The following is a 12,207-nucleotide window of genomic DNA, read 5'->3' as shown; positions in this document are numbered from 1 at the left end:
CTCAGATGTGACCTGGGGCTCAGTAGACGAATGTCCACCGATGTTGGGTGCTTCCGGTGAGTTAAGGGGCTTCTTGACCCTGCAGCTACCGGGACCAAGAGACGTCGAGGACAACCAGGAGCCAGATACAATCTGTCCCACAAAGGATGTTGAGTGCTGAGGGGGTCGGTGTCCGGCTGGAGCACCAACAAGCCCTGGCAGCGGCAACCCATAAAGATGGTCAAAAAAGGGTATGGTTCAAACCAACAAGGCCCAGGAAACTCACCAAACACAAGAACGTTGGGACGAGCCTAGAGCAACCAGCAGAGCCCAAGGAAAGCACTGTTGACCCTCAAGAAGACCCACAGGCCGGAGGCACAGGCGTCGCAAGGGAACCTCATGCAGATTTACGAAGCAACAGCCCACAGAGCACTCAGTGTGAGGAGGCCAAAGTTCTTTGGTGGAAATTGTGCCAGAGGACGGGGCTACTCGGAGCCCAGTGCACTTGTTTTGAGAACACCAACAAGCATATTCACTTGTAAAAGTATAAGGTGCAGAGGGGTATGTGTATTGCTGCCCCCACAAAGGATTCTGACCTCAGACTAGGTGAGAGGCCAGCTCAGACCTTGAGGGACATAGAACCCACCTCCTGTTTTGCTGGAGCCTTCGGAGCCTGCATAAGCTCAGGATCAGCAGACCTGTCAGTTGGTGCTTGCTAGTGCAGGGGAGTAAATCCTTAACTCCAAGGGAGATATCTTTGGTTGTCCTTGATGCTGCACAGGTCCTTCATAGAGCCTCCATGGTGCATGAGCACATACGATGTTTCAGACTGAGAGGTAGACAAAGTCAGGCCCTAAATGTAGTCCAGAGTGTCCAGACGGTCGAAGGTCAGTGTTTTTTGGTCAGGATCTTGTCCACATTGAATCTAGGGTCCTACAGCCAAGTCATCACTTGTGTATCCACGATAGAGGGTTGGACAGATTCACAGGACCCTCCCAGGGGAGGGTCAGGACAGTGGGGAAGTTACTTCCATGTCCTTTCTCCAGTTTCGTGCCGGAGCAGGAGCCAACAGCACCCAGGACTGATTTGCAGTAGACTATGCACAGGGACACTAAATGTGCCCCTCATGCAGAGTTTTGGTCGCTGGCAAGTGCACTCCCCCAGGCCTAATACACTAAATCATGTCTGGGAGGTTGTCACACCTCCCTGTGACCGGATGCCTATTGTTCTGCCTTCGCCTGCTCAAACTTGGCTCAACAGCAAGAGGACAGAAATGTGTCTCTGGTCGGCAGCAACCCTTTCGGGCTGCCCCAGACTAGTAAGGTTGGTACCGGGAACATCAGGGACCTCACAAAGCTCGTTTTCTGAGGGGTGGAATCATACCTCCCACAACGGTTGCCAGTGTGGGGTAATGATTTCACAATGTTTGACACCAAATACGATAGGCCTACTTTTAGCCGTTTTAGAGTTGGTCGTCACGTGGTCGCATAATGCCACTCTATATGTCGGAAATGACTGTAGCACTAACAACCAGGGAAAGTGGAATCCGTGGGCTGCAAGGCTGCCCTGCTCATGCAGTGGCACCCTCTCACTTAGAAGCAACCACCCTGCCTTCAGGAATGTCAAGGTCTGCTAAAGGGGTGACTTATAGGTTTTTCAAGTATAGTAATGCTTAGGTATAGTAAACCTATATCTTACGTAAGTGGTGCATGCACCAACTTACACAGGCTGCAATGGCAGGCCTGTTACGCCATTTTGCATGGCCTGTCATGGGTGGCATAATACATGCTTCAACCCATAGGAGGCCTCTGGGGTACCTATGCCCATGGTACATGGTACCATATACTAGGGACTGACAAGGGTACCCGAGTATCCAATCTAGAGTGTACTAAAGTACATTACATTACATTTTAGGGAGAAAGCAGATAGATTGGGGTCCTGATTAGCAGGATCCCAGTCAGACTAGTCAAAAACAGTGTAACGTGAAGCAAAAAGTGGGGGTAACCATAAAAAGTAGATTCTACTTTCCTACATATTTGCATTTGGAAATATCATCAGACTCAATTTTACATGTGCACAATGATTGTAAAAAGAGATATTTAGGTCAATATGTATGTGCATATTTAGGAGAACTTTATGATCTGAATTACGTGCCTTTACTGAAAAAGGAAGACTTCATGTTGACTCAGTGGTCTACATTAGGGCTTTCGATTCTTGTTCGTGTCATCCTGCTCAAGGAAGGAGACAAATGAAACAAGAATCGAAAAGGTTTGTGTATCTTTTATCAATGTCATTGAGTTAAGCACTTTGGGGCATATTATCAAGGACCTGTGTTAAAATTATCGCCGTTTTATCGGCAGGAAACTGCGATAATGGGCTTGATAATATGCCCTTGTGAATTCCCATAGAAGCCCATGTTAACATCAGAACATGGGCTTCTATGGGAATTAACAAGGGCATATTTTTCAAGCCCATTATCCCAGTTTTATCGGCAGTTTCCTGACGATAAAACAGCGTTAATTTTAACACCGGTCCTTGATAATATGCCCCTTTGTTATGTGTATTGTCGTGTAGAACATGTCTCTTTTTTGTCTAGGTTCACAGGATATTGTTAAATTGATGATATGTATATAGTATATTTATTACATCTTTCCTGCTTCTTACACTATTCTGTCTGCGATACTTTACTTGAGGTCACAAGGCTCAATGTGAAAGGGACATGTTAATATCAGAATTACACCCACAGCCTACCCTGGGCAGTGGAGGCAGCAAAACAATCACCCTGCACAGACCAAACTCTTAGCCTGACTCACAATAAACATTGGGGGGGGGTTCTACCTCATACACCTCCAATGAAGATACGTCCCACAGTGCAGACAGTTGAGGCTGAGCAGAAACTGAGTCTTAACATCTAAAACTACACCCCAGACCCCTGTGGGTGATTATTCAGAGTGTTATGAGAAATTATTGACCTGTTCAGCTCAGCTATAGGTGATTGTGTTATACTTGTTTGTGGTTGGACATTACTATGCCCTCCAAGTGGACTTAGGGAAACTTAAGATGGAAACATAAGAGTTTGAAACTTTAAGTTAGAAACGCACATATAGAGGTTTCCAGGCATTGTGTTTCTCAAGTGTTATCAGTGTGTCACACTGTGTCTGAGTTTCACTCCCTTTAGCACTTCCTGCAGTATGTATCAACTGCTTACTATCACTATATGAGTAACTGTGTTCCTGAATTGGAATTAAATATTGTCTTAGCTCCATTGGCTATCACTGGCAAATGTCAGAATGTCACTGCAAAAAATACTATGTGGCAATAATTGGAGGGTATGTAAGTCTTGATGTTGGCCTCTCCATCACTGCAGCTTATCCCAGACACTTTGTGTCTCTTCCAGCACTTCGGCTTGTTTCTTGTGAAGACTGTCAACTACTGCCAGTTACTTGATAAAGTTTGGATCTCCTGCTTACTTCGGGGTGTGTCTTGTGAAAACCGTGGACTGTGGTGTAGTCTCTTGTAGTGCCAACCTGATTTCTAGTGCTTAGATGGTCTACAGCAGAGCTTCACAACCTTTCAGAAATAGGAGGTTGGAGGGAACTCAAACAGGCTAAGGGCCTTATTTACATCTCGGCAGATGGAATACTCCATCACAGTTATCTTGTTTGCAGTATTATGATCTCCATAGGATATAATGGAATGGTAATACGGGTGATAAGATATCCAACACATTTGTGACAGAGTATTCCACTCTGCAAAGATCTAAATCAGGCCCTAAATTTCCCAAGTACCCTACATCCATGTATGTGCACAGTCAGCAGCCCTACTAGGTACCACGCATTAGGGGTTAGACCAGCTGTCTCCAACCAATAGATCCGAGCTACTTGTAGCTCACAGACACCTTGCAAGTTGCTCGTGTCCTGGTATCTCCTTTCACCCTAGTATAGCCATCCTATATTATTTGGTTCAATCTCCGGACTCTTTGTAGCCTTTGTCCAGCCTCAAATAAACCAGTGGCTCTGATCCTCTTAATTGAGCTGAGCTAGGGCAGGGCTGGCAGAAGCAGTTGATGTCGTTGCTGAAAGCCTGACTGTGGCATGCGCCGTATTAGACAGCCCAACGGGAATCGCGTGCCTCCCTTCTTCAGCTGGGCACCGTGCTTCGACACTGCTCAACCTGTGTGGCTAGTAAGGCGAAGCTGCAGCCTTGACACTGGAGCCATGATATAAGGCCCAGGGGCCTCATTTATGAAAAGTGACGCATCGCTGCGTGAAAACAGCGATGCGTCACTTTTCACTGCGCCCTCCTTGCGACACCAATGATGCGTCATATTTACAGTATGACGCATCATGTGGCAAGGAGATACAGATACGTCAGTATTTCTGACGTATCTGTAGTCGCAAAAGTGACGCATTGCTGGAGTGTGTCACAAAAGTGACACAACTCAAGCAATGTGTCCTTTCACATGGGGCAAGCCCCATGTGAAAGGGCCTGCGTCAGTCTTACGCCTGCTGTGAGGCAGGCATAAGAAATTGACGCATTTGTGTCCTAGAAGTGGCGCAGTGAAATCTCATAGATTTCACTACGTCACTTCTACGACCCTTTCTTGCGTCAATACGCCCCCCTTGCATACATTATACCTGGCGCAGGTATAATGTGGCGCAGGGGTTTACAAAGTGACGCGTCTACCTAGATGCATCACTTTGTAAATATGGCACAACAAGGCACATTTTTTACGCCACAAAAAGTGACGCACCAGCGGCGTAAAAGTGACGCACGGCCTCATAAATGAGGCCCCAGGTTTTGTGGTTGGCTACTGTGCCAGTGGTCTGGCGCAGCAGCACAATCAGTGAAAGGCCCAGGGCTGCTAAAATATCCAACTTGAGAGGTAGGCTATTGTTAAAATAAAAAGGTACTTTAGTTTGAAAAGAAATGCAAAACTGTGAATTAATCTCATCAATGTTACCAGACCAAGTTGAACAGGCTGACTTTTCTCTTTTTTTGTTTCAACTTTTATTTCCGCCCAGGAAATGTAAATTGATTTGTGCCTATTTCTGGCATGTGTTAATTCTTGCTCTATAAAGGAAAGAAAGGAGTGAGTTTGCAAATAAAAGCACTTCTGTTTTGAAGTCACTGGAAATTGATGAGAAAGAAATGTTTTTATTTATTAAAATGCCCATATGAAAATGTGTCCATTTTAGCTGTGCATGTTGAAGTATGAACTATCTCTTCAACTTCAGAGGTTATCATTATATAATTCACAGTTGTTTTGAAGCTGCCTTGAACAGGCTGATTTATCTTTCTTGACTCAGTTTTTTTCCATGTTGGATGTCAGCTGAATTCAAGAACAAAAAGCCAACACGTTCATGGCAAGTTCAATACCATAGGCGCCTGCAGAAATGTTTTTTGGTGGGAGGGGCATAATTAAAAATGTTTCAAGATTGTGCTACTGGTGTTTTACCAGAAGTGTGATCTTGAAATGTTTTTAAAGAGCAAGTGACAAATCCAGGATCGTGGGGAGGGGGGCAAGCTCCCCCCTTTTTCCCCCCTTGCGGATGCCAATGTTCAATACAACTGTGAATTATATAATAATAAGCTCTGAAGTTGAACAGAGAGTTCACTATTAAACCAGCACAACACAAAAGAACAAAGGGGCATATTACCAAGAATAAGTGAAAATTATCGCTAAGCTTGGTTAGAGGAAACAATTTTATCGCCGTGCTTCGCCTATTTTTATCGCTTAGAAACCTTGCAATTATCAAGGTTTATCTCCTAAATAATAAAAATCGGCCGAAATGCATGAATATCGCTGTAAAGTCAGCGATATTCATGTATTACTGAGCTCTTAGCCATGTTATCCACCTACCATTGGATAACATGGCTAAGAACTGCTCTGGGCAGGCGTTAGGTTTTGGAGATAATCGCCCTTAGCTCGATTATTTCCAAAAGTAGGTAATAGGAGATAGCGATGTTAGCGACTGTTTACAGTCGCTAACATCTTGGCACGCCCACTTTGCATGTCATTAGCGATAAATATCGCTGACATGCAAAGCGGGGCCCAAGATGATCGCCATCTCCTACTAGCTGTCGCTAACTAGTGTTAGCGACAGCTAGGTAATAGGACGATAAAATTATCGCCGCTTTAGTGGGAAAAATTCCCGCTAAAGCGACGATAAGGCCCTTGGTAATATGCCCCAACGTTTCATGTGGGCATTTCAATAATAAGGACGTTTCTATCTCATCAGTTTCATTGAGTTCAAAACAGCACTACTTTTATTGCAAACTCACTCCACTCTCTCCATACTATAAAGTATGGCGACAACACAAATCTAAAGTCATTCTTATCAATGTTTCTATGGCACTTAATATATTTTGTTCAAACCACATTACTGGCTCCATAGATGTTAGGCTTAAAGTCAGTGAAGTGCTATGTGGAGGGGTCTCTAGGAACAATGTATATGTTGCACAGCATTTAGTAGCTCACAATGATTTTCAGTGATCAAAAGTGGCTCTCACTATAGAAAAGGTTGGAGAACCCTGGATTAGACTATCACTATTAGTGCTGGTATTCACATCACTGCACTGAAATGCTAATGTCATGCAGCATCATAGCACCTTTATGCGAGGCCAAGATCTGCAGTGCTCTAGGGTTAATAAACTCATGAACCAATGTGCTTGCTATTCTGCTCGAGGCACTTATTATGAACTAGACCCAGAACTAGGAGGGATGTATTGTTACTATGGAAATTGGCTGGGCTCAACCTATTTTTTTAACTTTTACTGAAGTCAGTAGAAGTTTCTCACATTTCCTGTCATTAATTCATAAAGTAAAGTAGTAAAGTATTGAATACATGTTAATATTGAGTTCATAATCTCCGAACTGAAACTTTTTCCATTTTGTTTAAATAGAAGAAAATAATTGTTATCACTCATGGAGATGATTATTCTAGCATTGGTAATACCAGTAGGCCAGGCTTGTTTTAAGTTTATGTTTATTGTTGTATAATATGTCTGGACAATATGAAGAGACAATGCACTGAGAGATACTGAAATACAGGTCATTATTTTATCTACTCAATAGAAAGTATCACTCGAAGTGTCACAATTTTGACAGTCGACTATCTCTCTTGTGCCAACAAAAGCCATAGAAATGTCAGGATGTATGACGTTACAACGCATACTTTTACAACGCCTACCTTTACATCGCAAGTTTTACAACGCATACCATTACAACGCATAATGCTTTTGGGAGCTGGACAGCGAATAGTTTAATTTACTATTCCAACTCCAGTCCCCGTGGATAGTAGGGAAGGTGTTGGATAGTACATTAAACCTATTCCCTATCCTAGAGCGGCCCCAGCGCTACGCGTTGTAATGGTTTGCGTTGTAAAAGTTGCGTTGTAATTGTAGTTTGTTGTAAAAGTTTAGTTGTAAAGGATGTATACTGAAATGTCACAACAAAGCAATCTGAGAACTTGGCAGCTATGAGTCAGATCATGCTTTTGTGGCATCTCAGGGACTCCTAAGTTTCCCTCCTTGAAGAGCAGTACACATCCCTCTCCAATGCACACAAGATGTTCGGCTCCTGCCTCTTCATGGCCCCTTGTCTTCTGAGCAGTGCCTGGACTCATTCAAAGATTCTTTTAATATTGTTCCTGAGCCGTCAAGCAGCTCTCTAAGTCAAGGAAGTACCCGACTGCCTCTCCTGGCAGTTCAAAGCTATGTTCCTAGGTTTCTGCTCCTGAACCAACCATGGGAGTTTGAGGTAGATACCTTAAACCTGGTGAACATAATTTCTTATCACCACTGGTGTAGAGATCCCTTAATCTGGTAGGGTAAATTTGCCACACTAGTTGGACATTTCTCCTCTGTCTGTATTTGTAGGTTCCAATGGTCATTTCTGAAACTGATTCTAGGTAGTTATTTAGTTTTGCTTGATGAAGTGGCTATTTATTCGGCCACCAATCAATAGGAAATATTCTCTACTATTTACTCGGAAGCCGACAAAATAGTATAAAATGTAAGCTATTTAGCCAGCGGGCTGCTAAATATCAGAACATCATTCTTTATCTTTATTTTTTCATGCTCTTCATACAGGAAGATCTTTCCCGCGTCCAGCAGACAATGCCTAACACCTAAATAGGTGGCGGCACCACCTTTGTGAGTGATACAACTTTAATATACATGGACTCTTAAAAATGAATGTAGCAATCACGCTCTGACAGAACCGACGTAAATGGTTGTGGAGGCAGTGAATTAACTCGAATTTGAAAATAAAGTTTTATTGGGAACTAAACTTGAAAATAAAGCAGAATCACTGTGGAGTACACATTTCTTGTTGACACAGTACGTTGAAAATTAATTAAATACTTATAGCGCATAGATCTAAACAGACCAGAAGGGATTCTTGTTACATCCTTTTGAAGAAATTGGAGTAATGTACATTTAGATCTTGCCCTGAAGAAGTCCAGTGAGGTTGGGACAAAACTTGTAGGCTGTACCTTGTTCTTTATATGCACTGTTCTGAAGAATCATCAATAAAAGAAAAGAATAAGGATATACAATTTTCAAGAGAAGAAAGTTGTTGGCTTTGGTATAAAAGATACTTCTATCTTGTCTTCTTGAATATGCATTTTGTCTCATGAGATAAAAAGATTGTGATAAACATTGGTATTAAGTACAGAAACAGTGCTCCTCTACCTTTAATGATTTGCATCATTCTTTAACTGGCCACAGAAAAAATAGTAGAGATCATGTACTATTAGACGTGCGTCGAGATAAATAGTGTGTAGGAGGTCTTTATTTAGCCAAACATGAAGAAAAATTCCAGGCACGACCAAGTTTGTGTCTATCCTATAATAGGAGTGGTGGTAAGACAATGAAGCATTCAAATGTACGCGCATATACAAAAATTTACAAAACTAAGTGAATAAGTTGTTTTCACAGTAAAAGGCAGTAAATCAATTTTTTGTAAAACATCTTTTATATTCACATAATATCAAAATAAGTAATGAAAATTCAAACCTGTTTCAGGAGATTCAGGATATGTCACACAGATATTTTGTGCTGCACTCTAGGACTATTTGTGAATCTGAAAAAAATGATGAGATTAACTGTAAAGTATGGTACATACATGTTTTCTTCACTCATGACAATAAAAACATTTTAGCATTCGCAAATTGCCTTTTGATGATTTGTGAGGCTGGGCTCATTTTCATCTTCTTATGGAAGGGGTTGTTTTAATTTTGGGCTTCCTTTTAATGGGGATTGCAGTAGCTTAGTATTTTAGAGCTTTCAACATAACAGCAGCCGACAAGCAGCAGCAAACAGGCAGTGGAGAAACACAGCGATACCTGGGCCACAGAAGAAGAGAAAATGACATAAGGCATTTGCTGCTAGCTGACACAGTGCTTTGGGGCACATGGAGGAGTTAACCTGGATAAGACACAGTAATGGGCTTCTCGGGAAAGGGGAAGTGGAAGCAGGAGACGGGTAAGCAAATTTAGGAGGAATGTGTCTATTCACTCAATGACCAGCTGAAAAAACACCGTTATTTACACTATTCACATACCAGAGTGGGTTTCATGCAAAGACCCTCAATGGTTCCATGCCATTAGTGGCCCTTCAGACACATTACATTTTAGGTGCCCACCTAATGTATTTTGCAAATGGTAGTTTGTTATTAACATGCTAAGCAGTGTTTTAAGTGGGCCAGGCCCACTCTCTAGTGGGCCCTCTTTTCTTGACATTATTGCTTCCGCAAATAAAATCAGGAAGACAAAAATTAAAATCAGAGTGACAGATTCAGAGATCATTGTGGAGGGGACTGGGGAAAAAAACAAAAGGATGATGACCAGAAGGTGGTCCACCAGATGAGCTAGATACCAGAGCCATGTGGACCAGGGCAAGAACAACAAGGACCATGGTGACGAAGCCCAGAGGGGATGAGAAACATATGTACGAGGATGACCAGGACCTCCAAGAAGCAGTGGACAAATGCCCAAAGGAACATAAGGACCTGGGCTAGGCAGAACAAAAGGCCTGGGATCAGCAAGACAAGAAGGGCTTGACATGTTTGGGTGCACTGACCAGGATCAGAGGGACGAGGAGAACCAGGAACATTAGACCTATGTGGACAGATCGAGAAGGACCACTACCAGGAGAACATTGGAAAGGGCCACCAGAAGCAAGAGGAGAAGGGCCACAGAGATCAGATCAAGGAGGGCCAAGGGGCCAGAAGTAGAAAGACAAGGAACAGAAAGACCAGAACCAGGAAGGACTATGTTTAGCAGGACCATAATGCCAGAGATCAGCAGAAAGTGGAGAAATAGAAAAGGACCAGAAAGCGTAGGGCCAATGGTATTAGGATCAGAAGGTCAATGAGAATCAAAGTTAGGAAAACCCTAAACCAGGAAGACAAGGACTACATAGACTAGGATGACCCGCAACCTGGCAACCAGAAGTAACAAGACCAAGGGGTAAATGACAAGGAATATTGAATCCAGGAGGACCATTGTTAAGAGGACAATGACAGAGGAGACCAGGGTCACATGGACAAGAATAAGGTGGAACAGGAAAATTAGGACAGTAGTGGGATTAGTAGGACTTGGTTGAAGCAGGAGGACCGGGGTACTAAGAGGACTAGAGCAACCATGGGCCGTGGGACCAGTAGCTGATGACCAGACAAAGGAGTGCCATGACTACACAGACAGGGGAACTAAGATAAGAAGCATTAGAAACAGGCACATTAGTGTGACTAAAGAACAGGTTCAGAAGAGCCAGGTGGACTAGAGTTAGGGTGAGGTGTATGAAGAGAGACAGGACTGGAGGCCTGTGAAATTGGAGAAGTAGAATCTAGAATACTATAGAAGGAGTACATGCAAATGACAAATAGACAGACCAGGGCCGGAAAGGCTAGTAAAAGGATGCTCTGGACCCACAGAACTAACAATTGTTTGGGAGATCAGTGGTGAGAGGGTAAGTTATAGCAGAACCATAAGAATAAGTAACAGGAGGATCAGAGCAAGGAGGATAGGGACCACAATGGGGAGCACATTGAAAATCAGGATTGGAGCATATTGCCCATTATAACCAGGAGACCCAGTTAATCAGGATAGGGGGACCAGGAAAAATAGCACTAGGATGGTCAGCACAAGGGGGGCAATGTTGCCTATAAGATCCCGGAAACAGGGCTAGGAGGGCTGTGAAAATCAGGACCTATGGGGCCAGGTTGAGAAGGAGACCAAGTGGAACAGATCAATCATTTTGAGGAGCAGGATAAGTGTGAGGACAATCCGATCAAAAAAGACCTGCCAGAGCAGGGAAGACTCAGGGGACATAACAACAGTGGCCAGAAGGACAAGGATGAAAATGACAAGACTCAGGAAGACCCGAACTAATATCAACCACCAAAGTGACAGCAAAAGTTTTGAACATTGCAAATATGACATCCAATAGACGAGAAATGAAAAAACTGTACTCTAAGGGTATAAAACTCAGTCTTTAGGAAATAGATTTTTCCTAGGCTTTGGCATATTGTTATGTATGTCAGAGCAATCAAAGTAATTTTGGTAATCTCACGTTACTCTTATGACCTGAAATAACACAATTATGCAGTTTGCGTAATTTACAGTGATTTGTAGCAAAAAATGCCCTCCGCAAGAACACAGGAACAAAGTGCAGGCCGCTGGTGACTGCTGTGTCATTTTGCATTATTTTCTTAGTGCGAAATGCAAGGTTACTCTCCTCTCGCGTATATTAGCTGGAATTTCACTTAATTATGCGACACCCTGGGTGTCACTACAACAATGACCTAATATTAGCATTATTACAGTTTTGTGTATTGCCAATTTTGAGCAGGACATCTCAGTGCTTTTATTTGGAAGGCTAGAGGTTTCTCAAAATAGTAATTGCACTCAGCTCTCTTGTGATTTATAGGCTACACACTACCAACCACGCACAACATTTAAGTCTGCTTTTTAGCTGACAAACGCCAAGTACTTTGAAGTCAGAGGCAATAATCACTATGCAAATCTTGCAATAGAAAGTAGCACAATCTCCTTTTCTTTTCCAACTATTCCTGCACCCAAGAATCACTGGTCAGACCTGTATGGACTGATCATGGTTGTTTTGCTGATTCCAAGCCAGGAAGCCCTCTCCATCTGTTCTCATAATCTCAGAGACTAACAGCAACATCAGTAGAAGAGAATACTTGAGTTTCACTAGAGCAGG

General features: G+C 42.9%; 1 pseudogene across 1 annotated transcript in view; it reads right to left on the bottom strand.

Moving 5' to 3' along the window:
* The window catches only part of LOC144768031 (epidermal differentiation-specific protein pseudogene), a 45,383-nt pseudogene that overhangs the window by 21,093 nt on the left and 12,083 nt on the right, over positions 1-12,207 (bottom strand). The window contains exon 2 of the transcript XR_013598422.1: positions 9,001-9,067. The product of XR_013598422.1 is annotated as an epidermal differentiation-specific protein pseudogene (transcript). The remainder of the gene's footprint in view (positions 1-9,000; positions 9,068-12,207) is intronic.

This window comes from Lissotriton helveticus, chromosome 7, assembly GCF_964261635.1.
Source record: "Lissotriton helveticus chromosome 7, aLisHel1.1, whole genome shotgun sequence".
NCBI classification, from domain to species: Eukaryota; Metazoa; Chordata; class Amphibia; order Caudata; family Salamandridae; genus Lissotriton; species Lissotriton helveticus.
The sequence above is the reverse complement of the archived record's forward strand: the minus strand, read 5'-3'. Positions and strand labels throughout refer to the sequence as shown.